The sequence below is a fragment of the Megalops cyprinoides genome, chromosome 1 (assembly GCF_013368585.1).
Source record: "Megalops cyprinoides isolate fMegCyp1 chromosome 1, fMegCyp1.pri, whole genome shotgun sequence".
NCBI lineage: Eukaryota > Metazoa > Chordata > Actinopteri > Elopiformes > Megalopidae > Megalops > Megalops cyprinoides.
The window spans coordinates 8,578,160-8,602,862 of NC_050583.1; positions in this window are offsets into that span (position 1 = coordinate 8,578,160).

Genomic DNA, 24,703 nt, shown 5'->3' on the forward strand with positions numbered 1-24,703 from the left:
CCCGCCTGGGGTCCGACGGAGCAACAGTGGCCGAGTTTGTCATCACAGTGAGCGGGAAATGCTTCCTGTCAGTGGAGGTTATTCAGATGACCGTGCAGCGCGTGAGTGAATTGAGTCCCTGTTCACTTCACGCATTCCCTCTGCCCACCAGATACACTCCATCTCCTGCTGGGCATGTCACACGGCCATCTGTGAATGCCCACTCTGCCACTGCCTCTTCCCCTCGGAGTAAAGAGAAAGCTCCATACATGGTCCCGCAAATCCCAAACTCCTTTTTTTAGATACTTAGACTTAGATCAGCGACGGGCTGCCCTGGTGGACTACTCAGATACGCATTACACTTCTATGCGTGGGATTACGCTACACCCTGAGAGACTGAGAGGCAGAAACATGAAGAAGGAGGGCAAAACATCTGGGGACGTGTCCCCCTGCCATTACTGAGAAATAACGGAGAGGCTGCGCACGGCTGCAAAGGCCTGAGGTTGTTATTCGTTCCTTCCAGGCCATCAAATGCAATCTGTGACTGCTTTCCTCTTTATTAATTCATGCTATAAATCAGAACAGGGCAGAACACAGTTACTGTGGTCATGAGCTGAAAATTAGCTGCTTGCCTTTTGGCTCCTTGTTGCCTCTGGTGGTGATGTGGTGTTACTGCAGTAGCCATCATCTAAAAAACCTGTTAACACCAGATCCTGTACTGCCAAGAGCTGAGCTCAGAGTCCCTTCAACCAGCTGATCCTGACACTCACTGCTACCCCACTAACACCAAACAGCCTACAAAGATATTGAAGCAGTATATATCTTATACACAATAACATATATGTTATTATGCGTGTACATGTATGTTATTATATATTGTGTTTTAAATTACATTACACATCTAGTTACCAACCATTTAGAGTTAATAAGATCTTTGAAAAAGACCTACTGGAATATTCAGGGCCTGTGCCTCTCCTCAGTGCTCAAGAGCATAGACTCAGATCAGCTTTCCTGAAATAAATTATTTTCCATCCTCGATGGAATTCTGTTCTTCAAGAAATATGGTGTAGGTCCAGACCAACCAGACTCAGCAGAGCATGTTGGAATGGACAGGGATGAGATTCGGCTAAAAATACCAAAGGAATGGGACCACACATCTCAGAGCATGTTCCCCTGTGCAATGTGCATCCCATCCCTGGAATCCCCAAACCTACAGGAGCATAGTTTCCCCACTCTGGAGACAGAGATTTGGGAGTTTCAGAACCGAGGAAGCAGGCTCATCTGCTGGGGTCTGAGCGCCAGCGCTACAGGGCAACTTGACTTTAACTACCCACAGGGGAACTATCCTATTATTGGCCATAGATATTTAAACAAGTATGATAGTTCCCACAGAAACATCACCAACAAGCATGGTCGGGAACTCCTGCAGCTCTGTCTAGGCCCTGGTCATTGCATTGTCAAGTGTAGGTTACAAGTGACCTCTGGGAAGACGTACCCATTTCTCACTTCTCAGCAGTGGTGTTGATTTCACTGTTACATTCATAGTCAAGCCATTGACCACCCTGTCCAGCAAAAGCCACATTACTATGTTTTCTGAAATGGTGACACTAAGGAACCCCCATGTACACAATCCAGTAAGCTGCATAACATGAAACAATTCAACAGATCCAGAATTTCAAACACAGAATTTGTTCCAGGAGGCCTTTAACAATCCCTAAACTGAAACACACATTTGTGGGCCCCACCTATCCTTACATCTCACATCTGGTGGTCCAAAATATTAATTGCATTACTTTTGTATGAACAATTTAATATGCATTTTATTACAGCATTTTAAGCCATTGCGACATTTTGAACTTTTTTGTTGGCAAAAGACACAGGGATTCGCAGCAGTTTCACATTGGTAATACAACGTCTTTTGTTGCCAACTGAAGTCGCTCAAGGGCAGGATTATTGATCGATCTCGTTTGGCAGGATACCACTCCCACCTCCTCCATAAATTACAAAAACACAAGCCCGTTTCTCCTTTTATTTTCTCAAGCAAGTGAAAGAGTCACTGCTGGTCCTTGTCGCCCTTAATGGCCAGGGGGGCTGTGTTCCGCCCATAGCTCATCTTTTGACGTAACGAATTTGAATCAAATCGCATTTTCAAACGGCACATTCTCAGGCTATTTTTTTATTCATTTATTCATTTATTCATTTGGCAGACGCTTTTATCCAAAGCGACTTACGTAGGTTACAGTTCTTTACAATGTTATCCATTTATACAGCTGAGGCAATTGTGGGTTAAGTACCTTGCCCAAGGGTACAGCAGCAGTGTCCCAGCGGGGATCGAACCGGCAACCTTTCGGTTATGAGTCCTGCTCCATTTTATTATGCTCTATTATTATGCTCTATTTTATTTTATTTTTGTTTTTTTTTTGCTGTTGTCTTACAGGCACAATAAATCTCAACTCTGCACAATGAGGCGGGTGGAGCCGCTGATCAGACATGCTAATGACATTACGGTTCCTCTAACGTGCCTCGAGACGTGGAGACTGCTGAAAAGTTTCTCGAAACTCCAAACTAGACAGACACACAGATGCCACTCATTAGTGCTGCACAAAGTTTGCCTCTAAACTAAAACTTCACTTGATTATTATGGCTTTTTATGTAATTATTGTTGATTTTATTTCAGTTTTTATTATTTTCATTTGCTTAACTGAATTTGTGTGTATTTTCCCTCATTTTTAAATGCATGTCCTTTTCCCCGTTACATTACGTTGTTGTCATTTGGCAGATGCTCTTATCCTGAGCAAATCACACAGTGCGTATAATAATGTGGTATGAAGAGTTGCATAAACAGGACACGACTAACCACACATAAACAAGTGCTAAACACCGCACTGAGATCACAGATGTGTACCTAGATTGACATGTGAGTGCAAAGCAACATGTGCAACTTAAGGACCATGAACTTATCATTCCAAATATAATGCTAACACATACTACACACTAGAGGTGTACAGAGACGTCATTATCTGTATCTGTATCTGTATCTGTTCAACCAACAAAATTATCTGTCTCTGTATCTGTATTCGGATAGTAGACCGGAAGTGGGCGTGATTTATACCCTAAGTCACGGTAAATCGGGCAAATTTTGTATTTTCTAACCTAATATTCATTGGTGATGCAATATTTGTGCCTTCAAAGCATCAAATTGATTTAATATTGGCATATAATTAATTATGAAATATATTTCCATATCCTCATACTGTATTTTTAATCTCTCTCTCTCTCTCTCTATTTTGACTTTTAACTAAACTAAGTTTTATGAACTGTCTGAACCCCCCCCCTTTAACTGGGGGACATTGAACAATCAGAAATTGAAAAAAACTGTTTTATAAATCGAAAGAGTCTGTTTTGCATTGGAAATAGAAACTATTTACAGTAAAGATATATAGAAAAATGTCCTTCAGTTGAAGGAATACTGTATCTTAAACGGATCAATACTGACAAGGTAAAATATTTTTTTTCCAAAATATCCACTGGGTGGAACTGGAGGACATTGACACATATAGCTAAAAACTACAGGTTCTAAGCTTCATTGTATAGGTCTCTCATATTGATGTATAGGTTGCGGGGGTAATCCAGATGCCACACCACCAGGCTTTTGTCTCGCTAGCTCCCGCACCTGACTCGGTTGGGGCGACTACAGAATATAGCGATCACTTTTCAATAATGTGTAGTGAATGAAACGACTAGTTAGTGAAATCAAAGTCCTATGTTGCAAACAGAATGGGCATTTTTATCTTGTGGCCATCCACAATGATATGAATCGAGAAACATAATGGCTGACGCACAGACATGTCAATCATGGATTTTTTTTTTCCGAATAATAACGAGCAACTTTGGGTAGAAGAAATATCTGTTTCCATCACATTATTTGTGTTTTCCCGAATAATGTATTCAGATTCAGGTACATCCCTACTACACAAATGCAGGTAAATCTCCACATGCCCAATTTCGTAATACTCAGATATACTTCTGCAAATATAATTGCACATAAGATAGACAACAGATCACACTCGGGTAGAGGGACTGATATGCAACATGAAAAGGTGGGCTAGTATTTCTGCTGTTCTGACCAAAGCAAGAAGCCCGTTGCATCACAAAGGGGCCAAGACAGACAGTGGATCTGACCAGGATGCAATGTTATGGGGGGGGTGGGACAACGCAAATATCCTGGAGAAGCTGAGCACAGTAGTCTGGCCGGTGTCTGCTGTGAAGCACTTTGGGCTTGTTTCTTATCTTGTTTCTTATTCTGTATCAAAGGCGCTGTGCAAATGCCTCAGGCAGGTGGAGAGAGGAGACACATTGATTATCTGGCACAAATGCACATGTCTTGTGTGTTGTCAATTCTACAATTTCAAGATGCACGGTCATAAGAGGTATCATGACATGAGAGCGATAATCAGCAGTGTGAGCAATAATCATGTTGCTGTGTACTCTTAAGAGACTGGCTACCACTGCCACTGTACAGGGATGTGAGACACACAGAGCTGTTTCCTCACGGAGGTCTGATCAGGCTTTCAGGGTGAGCAGGGAATTGTTACTGGGGTTACAATGTTTATGGTCACGTTTGTTTACATACTCAATATTACTGATAGTCCCATTTTGTCCCATAATGGCGTTCTGTCTATCTTTTTTTTTTTTTTTGAAAAGACCAGGGAATTATTTTGTGTCACTTATTTGATAGGCAGGTTAAATAGATTCAGCAAAGTCTTATTCAGACAACTAATGGTGTGGACAGGGAACTGAAAGGTCTTCATGACCTATAGCCGACCACCTCTCTAATGAAAATGCATATAACTGGGGCAGGGGAGAGTTGCTTAGTGGCTAATCCACTCCTTTGTTATGCCCCGAGGTCTTAGAAATTAACAAATGGGATGACATATGCTGTATTCTGATACTGGAAATTTAATTTGGGTTGGTGAATAAAAAGGATTTGAGGTGTGTGAACGATCCATTTTGTGGGCAGAATGTGCTTCACTGCAGCTTAGCACATCGGAAAGGACAAAAATATCGGACCCTACGGGAGGGGGGAGAAGACATGGGAGGAGCGCCAAAATGACCATTACACAGGAACTCAGTAATGTTCTGCACTTAGAAATAATTGGTTTCTAAGTAAAGATTACTTCCAAAAATTCCCATTGTGAGCCACCTCTTACTGAGCTTTCAAAAGTGTGTGACGTTAAAATAGACGTCAAACACACTTCATAGCCTTTTCTACATTTTAAATGACAGGCCTTTCTGGGAGATTTCAGGACCCACTCACTCACTCACTCACATCTCCACAGCCCCAATCTCTCATATCTTTTCATGCTCACTCACCCACTCGTATATCTTTTTACTGACTCAATCACTGACTCACTCACTCATCCACTCACCGACTCATATCACCTCATCCTTCCTCATTTGCATTTCCTTATTCTTATTCACTCATTCACTCACTAATTCATTCACATCTCTTTATTGTCATTCACTCACGTACTCACTCACTCATATTTCTGAATCTTCACTCACTCACTCACTCACCCAGTACCTCCTCACATTTCGTTCTTAGCCCCAGTGTCAGTGCTCCGCCTCCTTAGCTGTGATGTTTTTGTTTTTCCCTGTCCATGTGCTTTTGTTTTCCTTGTGTTCTAGCCCCGCCCCGCTCCCCGCCCAATCTCCGCCCCCCTGATTGCCTGCGCACCTGCTTCCCATCCCCTCGTCAGCCCTGCCCTATATCTTCCCTGCTTGTCCCTGTCCTGTTGCTAGTTCGTTACAGAGTGTTCCTACCTGTTTTGTCCCCGCCGTTGCTCCTGCCTGTTCGTTTTTCCCCGGTGATTGATCCTGTTTGTGCCCCACCTGGTTTTCTGCCTGCTGCTTTTGCCCTGTTTGCCTGATTGCCTGCTCGCCTGGTTCCTGACTCTGCCTGACTCCACAATCGCCTTCCCCAGATTTTCCCTCGGACTGCCTGCCTGGTTTAGATCCTGCCTGTTATTGTTTTTGCTACTCTGTCACCCTCCTTTAATAAAGTTGCACGGCACCTGAAACTTGCTCCTGAGTCCTTGCCTGAGCCGTGACACCCAGTCTCTCCTATCTCTTCATATTAACTCAGCAAAGTGTATGTCTCATATTCGACACAGTCAACCACCAGACACTATTATCAAAGCTGTCAGAGATGGGCATCTCTGGAACTGCCCTCTCCTGGTTCACATCCTACCTGACTGGTAGATCCTCCCAGATCTACTGGAAAGGCTCCACCTCTGCACCCACCCCCCTCACTACAGGAGTTCCACAGGGTTCAGTACTGGGACCCCTACTCTTCTCAATTTATATTAACTCTCTTGGCTCAGTTATCAAATCACATGGCTTCTCCTATCACTGCTATGCTGACGACATCCAACTCTTTTTCTCTTTCCCTCCCTCTACCCCCCAGGTCAACGAAAGAATCTCTGCATGCCTGGCTGACATCTCCAAATGGATGACATCCCACCACCTGAAGCTGAACCTCAGTAAAACGGAACTGCTCTTCATCCCAGCCGGCCCTTCCCCGCTGCATGACCTCTCCATCACCGTCGATGGCACCACAATACCATACTCTCAGTCAGCAAAGAGCTTGGGCATCATCCTCGACAGTAACCTGGACTTCAAGGAGTACATTGCTCGCACGTCACGGGCCTGCCGATTCCTCCTCCACAACATCAGGAGGATTCGTCCATTCCTGACAACATAACCGACGCAGCTCGTTATCCAGGCCACAGTTCTCCCTCGACTGGACTACTGCAACGCTCTCCTCGCAGGCCTCCCAGCATGCACCACCCAGCCTCTCCAGCTCATCCAGAATGCAGCTGCCCGACTGATCTTCAACCTCCCCAAATTCTCCCATGTGACTCCCCTGCTGAAATCCCTCCACTGGCTTCCTGTCGCTGCCAGGATCAGACTCAAGACCCTGACCCTCGCCTTCTCTGCAATCAACAGGACAGCCCCTGCCTACCTCCAAGAACTCATCCAGCCCTACACACCAGCCCGACCCCTGCGCTCAGCAGCAACTGGACGCCTTGCTCCCTGCATGGTCAAGGCAGGAGGTGCTCGTTCTGCCAAACATCGGCGTTTCACCTACATCGCTCCCCAGTGGTGGAACGAACTCCCGGTCTCGCTACGGACAGCTCCTTCACCCCATTCCTTCAGACGGGGCCTGAAGACGCACCTCTTCAGACTCTACCTGGACTGACCCAGCACACAATTGCTGCCCCCCCGCCCATCAGTGCTGTCGTAAATTGCTTTTTAAATTGTGCTTTTAAATTCTCTTGTTGCCGCCTTTACCCTGACGCTCATTGCGCCGTTTGAAGTTGTCGAAGTCCGTCGTTTGAAAGTGTATCGTATTAGTTGCCCTGTAGGCTGTAATTGTGCAAATCTAATAGTACTGTGTCCTCAAACAGACGCTGCTCTCAGCTGAGAACTGTCTCATTGTGGAACTGTACACATCCTGTCCCCGTACTGTCGCTATACTTGCTGTATGCACTTTTGTAAGTCGCTTTGGATAAAAGCGTCTGCTAAATAAATAAAGGTAAATGTAAATATTCATTCACTCACTCACTCACTCACATATCCTCATGCTCATTCACTCCCTCACTCACTCACTCACTCACTCACTCACATATCCTCATCCTCACTCACTCAGTCACTCACTCACTCACTCACTCAAATATCCTCATCCTCATTCACTCCCTCACTCACTCACTCACTCACATATCCTCATCCTCATCCTCACTCACTCACTCTTATTTCTTCATGCACACTCACTCATTGACTCCCTCGCCCGCTACTTTACTCTCACGCTCTCAGTGGCACATGCTGGGTTAGTGTCCACTTTACCGTGCTAGTCAGGCTGAATCCCCTCTCTTTGGGACCATTTCTCTTAAGACATCATTTCAAAGTCCGCTGCAGAGGAACCACACTGCCACCTATTCAAGCAAACAACGTCATCAGAGACACCCACTGTATAATTCCAGACACCCCAGAAAATGTCATGACGACACTGAAATGTGTTCAATCACAGCATTTCCCTCCCATCAAAGACCAGCGTCTACTGTTTACATGTTTGTGAGTCATAGCTCACAAATTGGAACAAATCGCTGAATTGTGCATCTCCTGCAAAACACCCTCGACACACACACAAACACACACACACGCGCGCGCGCGAGCAAGTAATATCTAAGGGTGTTTCTCGACTTGGTCTCATTAACAGAGAAATTGCATGGGGGAGCAATGCCCTGTGTCCTCCTGGGAGTTAATGGCTTCATCTCTTCATGAATTACATCACATATTCTGTGTTCTATTTCCAAGGCCGACTGGGCCAGTTCTTTTCCCATGAAGAGCACATGTGAGTTCCACAGATGGAAGATCGATGCAAGGGGCTGGCTAAATGGGATTTTTTTTTTCTCTTTGGAATTGCTTTTGTTTTTGTCTGTAGATGGAGATCGGGGTCTGCTGACGGAACGTTTGGGTGTGAGAGTAATGGGTCTCATCTATATGCATGAGAAATGCAATAATGCATTATTCACTGGGGCCGGTGTTTTGACATGATTGTGTGAAAGTGGAGCCGGTGTTTGTCCAGGAGATAAACGCTTGGAGTCTACCTATGGGTCCTCTTACACATTCAAGAATGTAATGCACTGTGACTACAGTATAAAGAGAGGGAAAAATTCACAAGTGATAAGTTGAGCCAAATGATCATTAAATATGAATACAGAAATATAGAAATATAGAATATAGAAATATGTTCTGTACTAAGAAATAATTTGTCTCCAAATAGAGATTATTTCTGGAAAAAAGTATCATTGAGAGCCACCTCTCATTCAAAGTGCAGCTTTCAAAAAGTGTGAGATATTATAACAGACATCAAATGCACTCCACAGGCTTTGTGTCAGTCCTTTCTGGGAGATGACAGAACCCCTCTATGTATTATTCCCCAGCCACCTCTTTGGCCACACATTCTCATATCTCCTCATATTCACTCACTCACTCTCTCAATCACTCACTCACTCTCTCAATCACTCACTCACTCTCTCACACACTCACTCACTTACTCACACACTCACTCACTCTCTCAATCACTCACTCACTCTCTCAATCACTCACTTGCTCTCTCACACACTCACTCGCTCTCTCACACACTCACTCGCTCTCTCAATCACTCACTCACTCTCTCACACACTCACTCACTCTCTCACACACTCACTCACTCTCTCAATCACTCACTCACTCTCTCACACACTCACTCACTCTCTCAATCACTCACTCGCTCTCTCACACACTCACTCACTCTCTCACACACTCACTCGCTCTCTCACACACTCACTCGCTCTCTCAATCACTCACTCGCTCTCTCTCACACTCACTCACTCTCTCAATCACTCACTCGCTCTCTCACACACTCACTCACTCTCTCAATCACTCACTCGCTCAATCACTCACCCATTCACTCTCTCAATCACTCACTTGCTCTCTCACACACTCACTCGCTCTCTCACACACTCACTCACTCTCTCAATCACTCACTCACTCTCTCACACTCACTCGCTCTCTCACACACTCACTCGCTCTCTCAATCACTCACTCACTCACACACTCACTCGCTCTCTCACACACTCACTCACTCTCTCACACACTCACTCGCTCTCTCAATCACTCACTCGCTCTCTCAATCACTCACTCGCTCAATCACTCACCCACTCACTCTCTCACACACTCACTCGCTATCTCACACACTCACTCACTCTCTCAATCACTCACTCTCTCACACACTCACTTGCTCTCTCACACACTCATTGACTCTCTCAATCACTCACTCACTCTCTCACACACTCACTCACTCTCTCAATCACTCACTCACTCTCTCAATCACTCACTCACTCTCTCACACACTCACTCGTTCTCTCACACACTCACTTGCTCTCTCAATCACTCACTCGCTCAATCACTCACCCACTCACTCTCTCACACACTCACTCACTCTCTCACACACTCACTCACTCTCTCAATCACTCACTCGCTCTTTCACACACTCACTCACTCTCTCAATCACTCACTCACTCTCTCACACACTCACTCACTCTCTCAATCACTCACTCTCTCACACACTCACTCACTCTCTCACTCACTCTCCCACACACTCACTCACTCTCTCAATCACTCACTCACTCACACACTCACTCACTCTCTCACACACTCACTCTCTCAATCACTCACTCACTCTCTCAATCACTCACTCACTCTCTCACACACTCACTCACTCTCTCAATCACTCACTCACTCTCTCACACACTCACTCACTCTCTCAATCACTCACTCACTCACACACTCACTCGCTCTCTCAATCACTCACTCACTCACTCACTCACTCACTCACATCTCTTCATCCTCTCTCATTCACTCACAATTCCTCATCCTCCCTCATTCATTCACTCACTGCAAATATTCTACCCTACCAATGTACCCCTACACACTATCAGTCATCATACACATGTGAATCTTCGTACACAGTGCACACCTCCTACACTACATGAGTACTTGTACACACTGTAAGCCCTCTCAGATACTGAGCCTCCCCTTACAAATGGTGTCATCTTAAGATACGATGCAATTCAACACAACAAAAAACAGACACAGATTAATTCAGCGCCTCATCTCGAGTGACTTCTGTAGGCTTGTGCTCCTGGAAGCCAGATGTCACATCCAATCACAGAGATTATCCACAGAGTGATTGACAGAATACGTTGGATTGTCCCATTGGACATGCACAAGTAGGAGCGGGTGTTTTGGATTGGAGCTTTATTGAAAGCTTAGACAAGCTGTGTTCCCACCTGGAGGGGGTGGCTGTCCGAATGTCATTAGTGTTTTTACATAGCAAAATTAATTTATGATACACCATGAAAATAGAGTGTGCTTTAAAACAATCTTCTACGGTCCATATTAGAATATGAGAAATTTAACAATAAAAACACATCATCACTGAAAAATATGCATGTAAAAACACATAAATTTAAACTTGAATGGTTCTCAGTCTATTTACATAGATTTTATAGTGGAATATTATGGTAATGTTATACATTTTATATTGAATGTATTGCAAGAACAGCGCTAGGAGCACAAACTTTGAAGCAGAACCTTCATCTTTCCCACAAAACTGTTTTTTTCAATTGTCAACTTGTTAACTTGTCTAAGAGTTGTCTTGCCATTTTCGACCTTGTCAATAACTGAGTTCATTGATTGATTTCATCTGAACAGGTTAATTGTTTAATTGTTAATTGTACTTGTCAGTATGGCTAATTTACTTGTGGACAACCAGCCACTGGTTAACAAGCCACACCTGCCTAATTAAAGGCATATTTAGTCCAGGTGTGTGATGGAGAGAAGTAGGCTCACTTTTTTCAGCTGTGTGCTCCGGCTGGTTCCTTCAGTTTGTTGGTTTTTAAAATAAATTTTTGCTTTTTTGAACATTTGCTCTTCCTGTTCATTTTTATGAGAAGTGTTGGCCAGCTTCTCCACATGGACTGTGAGGAATGCCGGCTGTAGCTTTATCATTTAGCAGGAGACAGTGGCTATGACCTAACACCATCCTGCACCCCTGACTTGCAGGAAGACTGCTAAATCCAAGCACATATCCTCACAGAGGCCGCAGCAAAGTCTGTGTTGTGTACACTCGGGAGCCGTTTTCACTGCTTTGATCATAGCGGTGGAGTGCAGCCCTGCGACCTGGGCGTACAGGGCTGAATTACGGTGATCTGCTGCAAGCTTCCCTTCTACAGTTACCATACTGTGGGAAGCAGTAGCATAGAAACGGCCTGAGGAGTGAGGAGGAGGAGGAGGGGGAGGGGGAGGGGGAGGAGGAGGATGAAGGAAGGAAGGAAGAGGAACCACTGTCATCGTCTTGTCAAGCCAAAGAGGTGTGTTATGAGTGTGAAATTATGAGGCACTTTTTGACAGAGGAATGAACTGTTTTCACATACAAATGGTTGTTGTTGTTTTTTTTTGTTTTTTTTCCTGAAAGCATAATTAGGCCAAATGGCGCATTAGTGGTGGCTTCCACCATCCAGTACATTAAATACATAAATATATTAAATAAAAATTAATTTCACAAATGGGCCACCAAACTTGCATTTCCTATCCCATTTATTTGTCAGTTTTTGTGAATGATGGAATTTGGCTTTTTGTACAAAAATTGTTACTTATGGGTTGTTGTCTTCATTAGCTGCGGCCAGTGCTTGCCTGTTCTGTTGACTGAGGGATTATCTGCTTTCCGTACCACTTTAATTTAATTTACTAATGTCAGTGTAGTGGCTGCAAACATTTGTAGGTCAGAATTTAAGGAGCAGGGCTTGCAAGATTCTCAGCTGGGCACTGCTGTTGTACCCTTGGGCAAGGCACTTAACCCACAATTGTCTCTGTAAAATTGTAACCTATGTAAGTCACTCTGGATACAAGTAAAGCTAAATGATGATAATGTCATGTGACGTGTTTGCAGCACATTTTCCTAGCATTTCTTGGGACAATGTAATCCCATGTAGTCATATGTGTTCTGGATTCTTCTGTTCTTTTGTGCTGGAAGTCTCTCCAGATAAGAGCCTCTGCTAAACGAATGACTGTAATATGACAGAACACTGCTGTGAACACTACCACAGCAGCCATTATAGGTATTTTAATTACAAAATAATCAATTTTGAGAAAATATCCCTTCATTGACTCAAATATTCCCAGTCAGTGTCTTTGGTGGTTCCTGTCTTCTTCTTTTCTAAGTGCTGACATCCTTGTTTTGTCTCCTCAGTTTGCAGTTTACACAGTAATTTACTCCCAGCTGGGAGCAGCACGCAGCCCGGGAGGCCTCAGCTGGTTAAATGATGGGATGACGAGCTTAATGGGGTGGGCAGAGCTCTGCAGAGAGGGCTGCATGAGACTTTTTGGGAGTTTAATCGTTGGAGGTTATTGTGCTGCTCACACACACACACACACACACACTCACATTTATTTTGAGCACACACATAAATATACACTTGCACATACAGTGCACAAACCAATATATGCATATATACACAGAAACACACACATACACATACACACACTCACATTTATTTTGAGCACACACATAAATATACACTTGCACATACAGTGCACAAACCAATATATGCATAGACACACAGAAACACACACATACACGCACACACTTATTCAATCAGGCACACACATACAATCACATTTATTTTGAGCACACACATATATATACACTTGCACATACAGTGCACAAACCAATATATGCATGTACACACAGAAACACACACTCATACGCACACACGTAAACACACACAGGCACTCACAAATTCATTCATACAGAGAACACACACACGTGTATATATACACACACACACACACACACTCTCGCTTTTCTCTAGGATGGATCTGTTTGCTTTCTTTAGTATCCCCCCCTTGGGCTGTTGTTCTGTGTGCTCATTCTGTTTGTGTGGTTGTTGTTGTAAGCTACAGATGCTTTGTTGTCCTGGAAAATGTAGCAGTTTGCGCAGGACCAGGTCACCTCTCTGTCCTGCTAAGAGGACATGTACCTGATGCTGCTCTGACAAGAGAGACCAGTGAGGTTTCAAATAATGGCTTGTTATCTTCCTCTGAACCATCTAAATCACACGCACGCACGCACGCACACACACACACACACACACGCGCACACACACACACACAAGACTCAGGGTTCACCTAGGTGCCTAATAAATGTTTTAATCAATGTGTTTACAGAACATTTCTTTTCATTATGTATGGGGGTCTAACAACAGATGCCATTGGAATGTTGTTTATCACCTTGCAAGCTTTGGAGGAGGGGATTGTGGGAGATTTGGTAACCAATCAAATTGCCCTTTATGGATAACCAATATTTTACAGGCCCCACCATTTTAAGGTTGAGGCTTTTGTTCTTGTACTGTTCCCAGACAATGCAATAATGCCCAGCATCACTCTTGAAAAACAGCAATCTCGCAGGGTTAATGAGTCATCGTTTGCATCGACAGTTTTTTCAAAGAATATTACCTTGGCTTTAACATCAAATGGCTCATTAGGGAAACAAAGTCGTTATGGGCTCTGGGTGCGATGCAGGCCTCCCACGCACCCCGTCCGACCACAGCTGTCATCACTCACAGGGACGGATCGATGCTCAGGTGCAGCAAGGTGACGGTTTTAACAGTTTCACGACCCCTGTCTGATTGATGAGCCACAGCCTCTCCCCCGGACATCACACCTGGTCAGGAGTGCCTTGTTTTTTTTTTCCTCAGAAAGGTGTTTTGTGGTTTTCAATCCATTTCTTTTTACCTGAATTGCATAACAGCGCAATGCCATCAGAGGCACAAACAGGCTGAGCGGAAACAGTGTCTGCCAAGAAGTGTTAAAAGTGGCTCGGTGAAGCCAATCAGCGTGACAAAATGGAGTTGCATCGCAGGTCTCCTCTCAGTCTAAATGCCCTCTAATGTTATAACACAGTCTTAAGCTGCAGGAAAGCCTTACCCCCCAACCTGCCTCCAATATGGGCATCTGTAAAACCCAACAGCGTAACAGAAACATCAGAGGAAACAAATCTGCGGTAAACAGAAACCGGCTCCTTGCTGGGGATGTGAGACAGCGGGTATTACTTAGACATTAGCGCTCCTTGGGATAAATGGGAGTTTCACTTCCCTGCTGTGCTGGCATGCTAAGCAGCATCGCCATTACAGCTTCGCGGGGGCGTGATTGAGAGAGATAATCACGCCGGCACTGACCCTGGACCCCACCCAGGCAGGGGGCGGGCACCCCCCCCCCCACCCCACCACCCACCTCTGGCCCAGCACATGTCAGCCCTCCTCCTCCTCTCCAAAGACTGAGAGGAAATTTTAATTGATTACCAGCCTGCTGTTGTGTGAGCTGGTTAATTAACTAGTGTCAGTGTGTGTGCACTGTATGTACAAGTGTATATTTGTGTGTGTGTGTGCTTAATATAAATGCGATGTGTGCGAGCATGCGTGCGCATGTGCACGTGTGTGTGTGTGTGTGTCTGCTCAATATAAATGTGATGTGTGCATGCGTGCGTGCGCATGTGCGTGTGTGTGTGTGTGTGTGTGTGTGTGTGTCTGCCCAATATAAATGTGATAGTGTGTGTGTGTGTGTGTGTGTGTGTGTGTGTGTGTGTGTGTGTGTGTGTGTGTAGGAGAGAGAGGGCAGACTCATGGATTTGCAGATGGGTAGTGTTTATGCAGTGAGGTGTGCTGGCAGAGATTAACAGCTTAGGTGTCACTTGGACTGTGCACAAGCAGCTCAGAGCAGTAGGTATGAAATAATGCTTTTCATCCCGTCGCCTCAGAGAACATGAATGCAAACAGAACAAAGAACAGAAATTAGACAGTACGCAAGATGCTGAAGATGGCAAATCTTGAGTTTTTGCTGCAGAAAGCCCTGGAGTCTCGTTTTGTATGTGCTCTTAATACATGTGTAATTGCTTTATATTTACATTTTAACTACTACGTATTTTCTGCATATGTTCATACTACTACACAATTCATAAGCTGCACACCAGTGATAAGGCCCATGTAACAAGAAGAATAGGCAGGAAGAATTCACATGATTATGAATTAAGTTATAGCAGCAGCCACCCTTGAGCAATCCACAGGCAACCTCTGCTGTTGTGGCAGTGATAGAGTGTAATTACAGTGTAACTACATAATTACTGTTTTCATCCCTGCATGGTGAGTGTCGGATCATTTCATGTTATTCATTTATTTGAAATATACAATATGCTATGTACATTATGATATACATAGCATATATTACAAGGAACTAGGCTAATGTGCATCTACATTTTCATAGCTAACTTTGATTCTTCATTCTTTTTGATTATTATTCTGTTTTATTGCCACCATTGGCATTTTTTTCCTGATGGATTATAGATTACAAACACTGCCATCTGATTCGTTGCTAGTTGGCCCCATGAGAACAATTTATGAGCAGCAAAAGAAATGTATTATTCACTTTCAAATGCGTATGCCATTTTTTAACAGTCATTCATCACTGACCTTGATACACCCAAGGGATTTTGAGTGTTGCATAGGTGCCAGATCGCCTCATTTGCCAGAGAGATGGCTGGTTACTGAGGTGGTGCTTTGACCCGTTGAGGTAGATCACGCGTAATAATAATGCTACCTCAATTGTGACATCATTGTGTTCCATCTTTGTGAATGTTCCGGTGCTGCCTGTTCCATGGCATCAGGAAGGCCAGGCCTCAATCACCTGTCAATCAAGAGCTCAGCTGTGAGGAAAGTAGGATGACGGACACCCTCATGGTTCTTGTGTTAACACGAGACAAGAACATAACCATTCTGGAGTGGATGCCCTGCTCATGAGACGTGAGGCCCACTGAATATACTGTATGTGGGATGAGCTGGGACAATTCACCACATAGGGCCTATAAAACAGCATACAGGCCAGAAAACTGGCCCAGATTGCCTGTGTGACTGTCACTAAAATCCTCCATTGATAAGTCTTACCTGTAACAAATGTAAGTCTTAATGAAATTATTTATGACATGTCCAATAAATTAAATGTCATTGAACCAAGACTCGATTTTCCTCATAATTTGGAGAATTTGTTGCATAAGCGATAAAGCAGGTTTCTTTTGATGCTCAAAATATTAGCATCTTGGTACACTGAGGTGTAGGAAGCTTCAGTCGTCCTTACAAACCTGGTTGTACACCCAAACAATGCAGTACAAAATCAAAGTACCCACTTGTATGATCAGAGACCTTGGATCCCATGTCTCTATTGTGTTGTATATTAGCAGAATTTTTAAGCGTGAGATATATCTTTTTGGAGAGGATATTGAAAAAGAAAAACAATCAAACATGAAACAATTTCTGAAACCTGCAAACAAAGAGAAAGAAAACATGTTTACATAATTACTCATCAAAGGAATTACGCTGATTCATTAGGAAAAAAATAAGGAAAAAAATGTAATGTAAAAAATGTAGAAAGAAAAAAAAAATCATACTTCTTGTTATAAGAACAAACAAGCATGTCAGGGAGCATTCATTCAATACAGACCAAGAAGTTTCTTTCCCACTGGGAACTGTCCAAAAGATTTCATTTATTTTTAATAAGCTAGCAAAGAGGTTTGGGGGAGAGAGAGAAAAAAAATCTTATGAACATGAAAATTTTTGTTCCTGGGGGAACTTCAAAGAATTGTGAGGTGATTAATATATAAGCGACAGTCGTGGACTCTCTGGGAGGGTGCAGGAGGTAGAGGATTATTCCACGGCTCAATGGACAGACTTTCCTGTATCATTGTGAAGTGTTTTTGTATTGATGAAACACATTGTCATATTTTAATTTTTTATTGTTTTCATATTGTTTTCATATTTTGAAGGTTTACAATATCACCACAATGTCAAAGAATTTTAGCTGTGAAAAGATTATTTACACAGTAAATGTAATCTCTATGCAATGGAAGTATGTTTGGACACTAGGTATGCCCAGGCTGAAAGTATGTTTGGGCTGTTCATTTGCTCTGTATGCATGGTTTAACTGCACATGTATTTGGGTTCTGTCAGGGTTTGGGGTGTATGAGTATGTGGGGTATATGAGTATTTTATTTTATTGGGTGTGCAACCATATGCAGGTCTGAAGGTCATATGCCACTCCACAAACTCAGTACTGGAATTACTAAAACCTCCTGAATTACTGAAACCCAAACTGATAAAATGTCCGCAGTAACCCCAGAGTATTGTAGTATCCATGCCAGGCTAATTCTTGACAGGAGCTCCATAAAATTCATACCTGTTGCCTGCTCTCTGCAGAGCCTTAACCAGGCCTAAGAGACTTTGGTTCAACAATGGCTGAATCACAGTGTTTCCATGACTACATGCGTCCAAGAATGCTGGACATTCCACGCTGGAGTGGAATCTTCAGGTCAAGGATGGGAGATGCTAGGCTTGCAGGAAATCCTGCAACCGCTGTAACAACTGTAAACATGAAAAGAACCACTCCAATTACACGCCCAGGCAAAGACCCCACGCAATCATTTTCCAGCCCATTCAGAGAGATACGCATCGGCTCATGCAAACATTGTCACGGACGGGTCAAGAGCTGCCCCCTCAGAGGTCTGTCCATGACCTTTGGGCTGTTAATCCTGCCTCTCTTGTCAGTGGTACGCAGTCCAGAAAGCTCAATGGAGTTTGGAAGGAACTGGAGTGTTGTACCCATAATCCCCAGACGAGGGTAAATTACAATCTATGGACAAACACTTGAAAAAAGTGAATGCGTTTTCAAGGCTGTCAGAGCCATTCAGGACAAACAATGAACAACAAATAAGACACTTGTATTTATGACAACTCATATATATTTCTTATCTCCCATAATAGTGAAGATGTCCTGCTTTTCCATTTCTGCTGTGGCTCCAATTTCTCCTCATCTCTGGAGCGGTAAGCGAGGGCTATCATTTTTTCCTCGCGAACACTTCTAAGTATAACTGGCGTGTTTTATCAGTGACACTTCCAAGTTTACGGCACTATACAGCAGGACAGCCGGACATTGTTATGCTTTGAACGCTTAGAGATAAAAGTGGGAGAACTGGGAATAAGAGGGCAATATGGCTACTATTGCTGCTATTTGTAGGACCCACTACTTAAGATATGACCTCCTCTCTGTGGTTGATTTTTCAGAAGTAGGGACAGAACCTGATACCACACAATGCATGCAATGTAGTCCCTGTGGTTCAAAAATTATAAAATTGTTTACACCAGTTATCTATAATAAGCTTTTTTTATGACTGTTTCGGCTTTATTCTGCTTGCTTCTTGCAGTTTGCTGCTGAGGAAATAATTGTGTCCTGAGCAAACTGTTATTTTGAGGATGAGTGCTGAAGACAAAACTGAAGGCAGAAAGACCCACAAACAAGCAGCAACTTAAGACAGCTCCTGCAAAGGCTTAGCACAGCATCACCGGGGAGGAAACCCAGAATTTGATGATGTCCATGGGTTCCAGACTTCAGGCAGTCATTCAGTGCAAAGGATTTTCAACCAAGTATTAAGAATGATCATTTTATTTATGATTATGTTAGTTTGTCCTATTACTTTTGAGCCCCTGAAAATGGGGGGGGGGGCTATGTATAAAAATTGCTGTAATTCTTAATGGTTTATATGGTATTTTTGTGAAACCCCTTGAATTAAAGCTGAAAGTCTGCACTTGAGTCTCACATCTTGATTGCTTCATTTCCAATCAATTGTGGTGTCGTACAGAGCCAAAATCATGAAAATTGTGTCACTGTCCAAATACTTGTGGACCTAACTGCATACATGTTTAAAAGATGTGACACTAGCAAAGTAATGAAAATAATGTACTGATGTCTAGGGTGTACTGATGACTCAGAACTAAAGCATCGTGCACACTGTCTGGTGGATCGATTCCAACTCAATACACCCATGTCTGGGGTGTGTTGCAAAAGACCTTGACCCGAATCAAACCAATCGTTACTCCCACACAGGAAAGCAGAAACAGAGGAATCCCAATCTCTCCTTCCACGATTAGGCATCTCTTTCCAGCTCTTTGCCTTCTTTTTCTCAGGCTGTGAAGTTCAACCCAATGCAATCGATCCGTGTTCCATGCCAAGGTGGGCCTTGAAAGACGGTCACCCACACAGCCGCGGGTGCAGGAGACGGAATACTTATGAATTGGTGAGGACAGGCTCACATCTTCATGAGCAGTGAGGCATCCCCCCCCCCCCCCCCCCCCCCCTTAAGCTGCTGAAGGAAGCGTGGTTGGACAAGCCTTCGTGGAATGAGAGGCACGTAGAGGAGAGGAAAAATGATAAGCCTCCTCTAACACTCAGGAGGGGAAAAAATACAAAATCACACAGCACTCAGAGCAGCCACTCTGTCTAAGAGGAAGAGTGGCAGTCTGTCACACACAAGGCACAGGATGGTCAATCTGTTTATCCTGAAACCTGGGGAAAGAGAGAGCTTTAGTTTTAAACAGTTCAAGGGAACTGCTGGTACAGTATTTTGTGTAACATTTGTTGCTCCTTGTAATTTTTGGTTATTAATTTTTGTTGAGTTTTGTTGTGTTTGGTTGAATAGGTCATTCTATTTTTACATTGTCTTTACATTGTATTTACATTATCTTTTACATTGCATTCCACAGTCATACTGACTTACCAAGTTGAATGTTATTTTGTACAGGACTGTTGGGGCAAATGTGTTTTGGTCTGTCATGAAAATAAGCACAACTGAACTGACTTGAGCTGAGAGAAATAAAGTGATAGAGAGAGGGAGGGAGAGATAGAAGGGAAAAAGAAAATGGCAAGAGAACACTATGTCTCTCCCGCTGACTCTTCAGTGGAAATGGAGGAATCGCCTCAGACGGGCACTCAGATCTATGGCCGCCAATCCGACCGTGTCCTCCGGCGACACCCCACTCCTTCCTCATGACAGACACACATCTGCTTTCCCCCGCAGATAAGGGGATGGCGGGGTGCATTGGGCGCCCCCCCCCCCCCCATAAATCTCTCAGTGTACCACTGAAGCAGCCTCAGAGGACGGCTGAGAAATATCCCTTTTATGTTTACATATTTTTTCCATTTTTGGAAGGAAAAAAAGGAGGAAGAAAGGCCAGCCAGCTGTGGCGGAAAATATAAATTTTGTCTGTGTTTTTTCTTCGTTTTTTTTCTTTTTTTTTTTTTTGGACTTTAAAAGGATCACGAGCTCTCACGATTCAGCTGGTGGGAGCAATTACGATCCGTCATAACTGACGAATGGCCGCCGGACGAGACGCGGCGAGTAAACACCGCGGTAACCCTGGTGATCCCCGAGGCTGCAATGCATCTCTGTGCGGCGGCTCCATTATCATCTGCATTTACACGCATTCATCTGTGAGATGCTCTTGTCCAGAGCGACTTCCTGAGGTGCATCAGAACATCCAAAGAGGCCGCATAAACAACACTTTACACATCACGGCATCAAAAACTCCCACCGTAACATATTCTTTGGCAAACTATTAGGTGTCTTTTTTAACCCTTTGTTTTTTTGGTTTTTTTTTGTTTTTTTTTCTTTTGGGTCCTGTAAATCAGGGCTTATTGTTGGTAAATTCTTTTTTAAAAAAAACTTTATCTTTTTGAACCCCACAGGCAACAACGGATGGTAGGAAAAGCAGAAGGAACTCATAATTCAGGACATTAATTTATACTTTATGTACAGTGCATGATCAATCGTTACGCTTTTAGTAACCAGTTATACTATATCATAAGAACATTGATCAAATTTCAAGTGGACTTAGCAGCAGAAATACGTTGCTTCCTGCCTCAAGAAGGCTACAATTGACGTTAACAACATAAACTTCACTAAATATCATACACATTGTTTAACTTTTATCAGTTTGATATTTTATAATTCATGCAGGAAAGTACAGTGTTGCTTTCAGGCAAAAAAACCCCTAGAACTTCTAAACAGTATTAGAAGTCTAATACTGACGTAAATCAGTAACATTCAAAAGCTTAATATATGTATCCCTTTGGCGATTCACATGGCTGATAACTTATTAAACATTATCTGGGGAGAGAGCGTGGAACCAAAAACATTAATCAATCTTTACAAGTTTCTCATCTCTTACACAAGCCATGTGTTTCCACAAGCCAAGATTCCACAGATGCGGTCCCCTCTACTCTGATGACATCATAAGAACTACTGAATCTTACTGGACTGCGAAACAGCTTGTTACACAGTACAACAATGTGAGATATTTGAATTACAGTGTACAGGAACAGGGGGCTGTGTTTTTGCTGCCAGAGGCCAGCATTGCACAACAGAGGCTTTAGAAGTGTCTGACTCAGTCCAATTGAGATAAAAGCCCGTTTCTTAATTTTCTGTTTTACAGTTTGTCTTGTAGTTGCATTTCATGGTAGCTGACATAACTTCTTTCTTTAACCATTCTCTGAATGAAACTATATATATATATATATATATATATATATATATATATATATATATATATATATATATATTCCTGTAGTAAATTCTTATGTTATTAAATAGAAGTGGTATTCCCTCTCGTCTTCTGCAAAGAATTTCGTGATCCACCTCTGAGATATATATGAAAAACAGCGAGCAGTAGAAATGTTCTCAGCCTGTTCTACTCTCTCTCTCTCTCTCCCTCTCTCTGTTCAGTGTTTTATCAGAATCGCTGTTCCACTTGAGCACTCTAAACTACTTATGCTTTCTCTGGAAAGACAGAGATAGAATATTATTATACCATTATCTTCTGACTGAACACTCCATGCTTGAAAGACTTACTGCCTCGCTTCAAAAGCAATATGACAATTACCTTGGATCCTGATGCAATACACTTTTGCATACAATATAAATATTTTTTTGTTTCTTTTTAAGCTGTCATCATTTGTTAAATGTGTGTGTGTGTGTGTGTGTGTGTGTCAGTGTTACATTAATATCTGAAGATTTCTCATTATAATCATTTTGATTGAATAGCCTTGATACGCCTTGGTTTTAACTGTGCGTCAACACTGGATTAACATCTGAAGATTTTTTTTGTTTGTTTGTTTTGTTTCATTTCGATTTAATATTGAACAGTTCCTTTCCTTCCATAAACTTGGCTACTTAAATGAAATGCAGGGGTGAGCTGTGTTTAATATGGTCCCATTGTCTTTGTAAGCCTTGTGTGAAATAAAAATTAATGTCTTCAAATTATTTAAATAAAATTATGGTAAATTAATTCCTTTTATTAGAAATTAATTAGCTGGTATACGTGTCATTATTGATTATTAATTGTGTTAACTGTTATGAACAATTATTAAGTGTATTATTATACATGTTATTATTATTACTAGTAGTGGCAGTAGTGGCAGTAGTACTGGTAGTAGTATTATTATATCTCTTATATATTATATAAGTATCTCATTATTCTAAAATCATTTCTGTGATCTTGCTTGAAGACTAGAGCTAGCTTGTAAGATGCAATCACATATTAAGAGATCCGATCCTAAAGGGGATCCTTCTTTCATTGGCTAATTATTATCATTAGTAATTTTAAACAGTCAAAAACGGCTTTAGAATAGTTATCAAATAAAGGTCATTTCTCCTGCCTCTCCTGTTCATTGCACACCTGCTGCCGCTGCCTACGGAGATACACTGCCTGGCCAAAAAAAAAAAAAAAGTCGCTGTTTGCATTTAAATAAGCAAATGATCTGGGGTTGCTTCAGTTGGTCGGGTCTAGGCTCAGCAATGTTATGTGGCAATAAAATGAAGTCAGCTGAGTACCTGGATGTACTGAATGACCAGGTTATCCCATCAGTGGATTTTTTTCTTCCCTGATGGCAACGGCATATTCCAGGACGAAAATGCCAAGATTCGTTGGGCTCAAATTATGAAAGCGTGGTTCAGGGAGCATGAGGGATCATTTTCACACATGAATTGGCCACCACAGAGTCCTCACCTTAACCCCAATGAATATCTTTGGGATGTGCTAGAGAAGACTTTACGGAGTGGTTCGACTCTCCCGTCGTCAATACAAGATCTCAGCCAAGAATTAATGCAACTCTGGAAATAAATGTTGTGCCGTTGCATAAGGTTGTCGAAACAATGCCACAGCGAATGCGTGGCATAATCAAAGCTAAAGGCAGTCCAACAAAATATTAGAGTGTGTGACTTTTTTTAGTCAGGCAGTGTACATCTTAGGAGGAAGCTGGTATTTTCAGTGCTTCTCAAAAAGGCTAAAATAAAAAAAAAATAATAACAGCAGTAGTCACATGTTAGGCTGCTAGGGTGTATTTTCAACAAGAAGAGGAACTTGGCTGGGACTCAGAAGGTTGCAGGGTGACATCATTAGCAGGATGCAGCTAATGTGCATATTCACCTATGTGTGAGTTGCCTTTGTGATGCTCCTCAGCTAAGCAAAGAACGTAGGCACTGGCTCTCTATGTGTGCTGTAGTTACATCACCGGTTGCCCTGATTGGCAAGCCCCGCCCTCATCGCTGTCCTCTTTACCTCTCCCTTTGTACCCTTCCACCTGCCACCTCCACCACTGTTCGGATAACCTTTTCACCTGTCCTTGTCACCTCTCTACATTTGCTGTGTACACACATGCTTTTTCCATTAGGTCTTTTTATAACTGTATCCAGTCAGGACCCAATACCGATGTAATTACTCTGTAATTACCCTTATATGACATTGTTATAATTATAATATTACACATCTTACACTCTAATTTTCACGAGAGCATTTTATTTGTATGGCTTAATTGCTAATTGCAATGTGTGTCTCGTCAACAAGTACATTACCTCAACCTGTAACAACATGCAATTATATGGTAGTTACACAGTCCTTGGGGTATTAAATTCAATTTGCTTCATGTGTGGACCCTTATTATGGGAGAATGGCTATGAGCATGAAATAGCATGTGATTCTTGTAGAAAGAGTGTAACTCACTCAGTGAAGGCTGGCAGAAATGCAATGGTTCATATGAAGTAGAGAACCTTACAGAATATCCATCACCGAAGCAGAGAAAGCAAGAGGAACAACTAAGCCAGCCTGTGAATTTACAAGCACTCCCCTCACCCCCCCCCCCATTTCTCTCTCTTTTGCTCTCTGTGTTAGTGAGTTGAGGTGTGAGG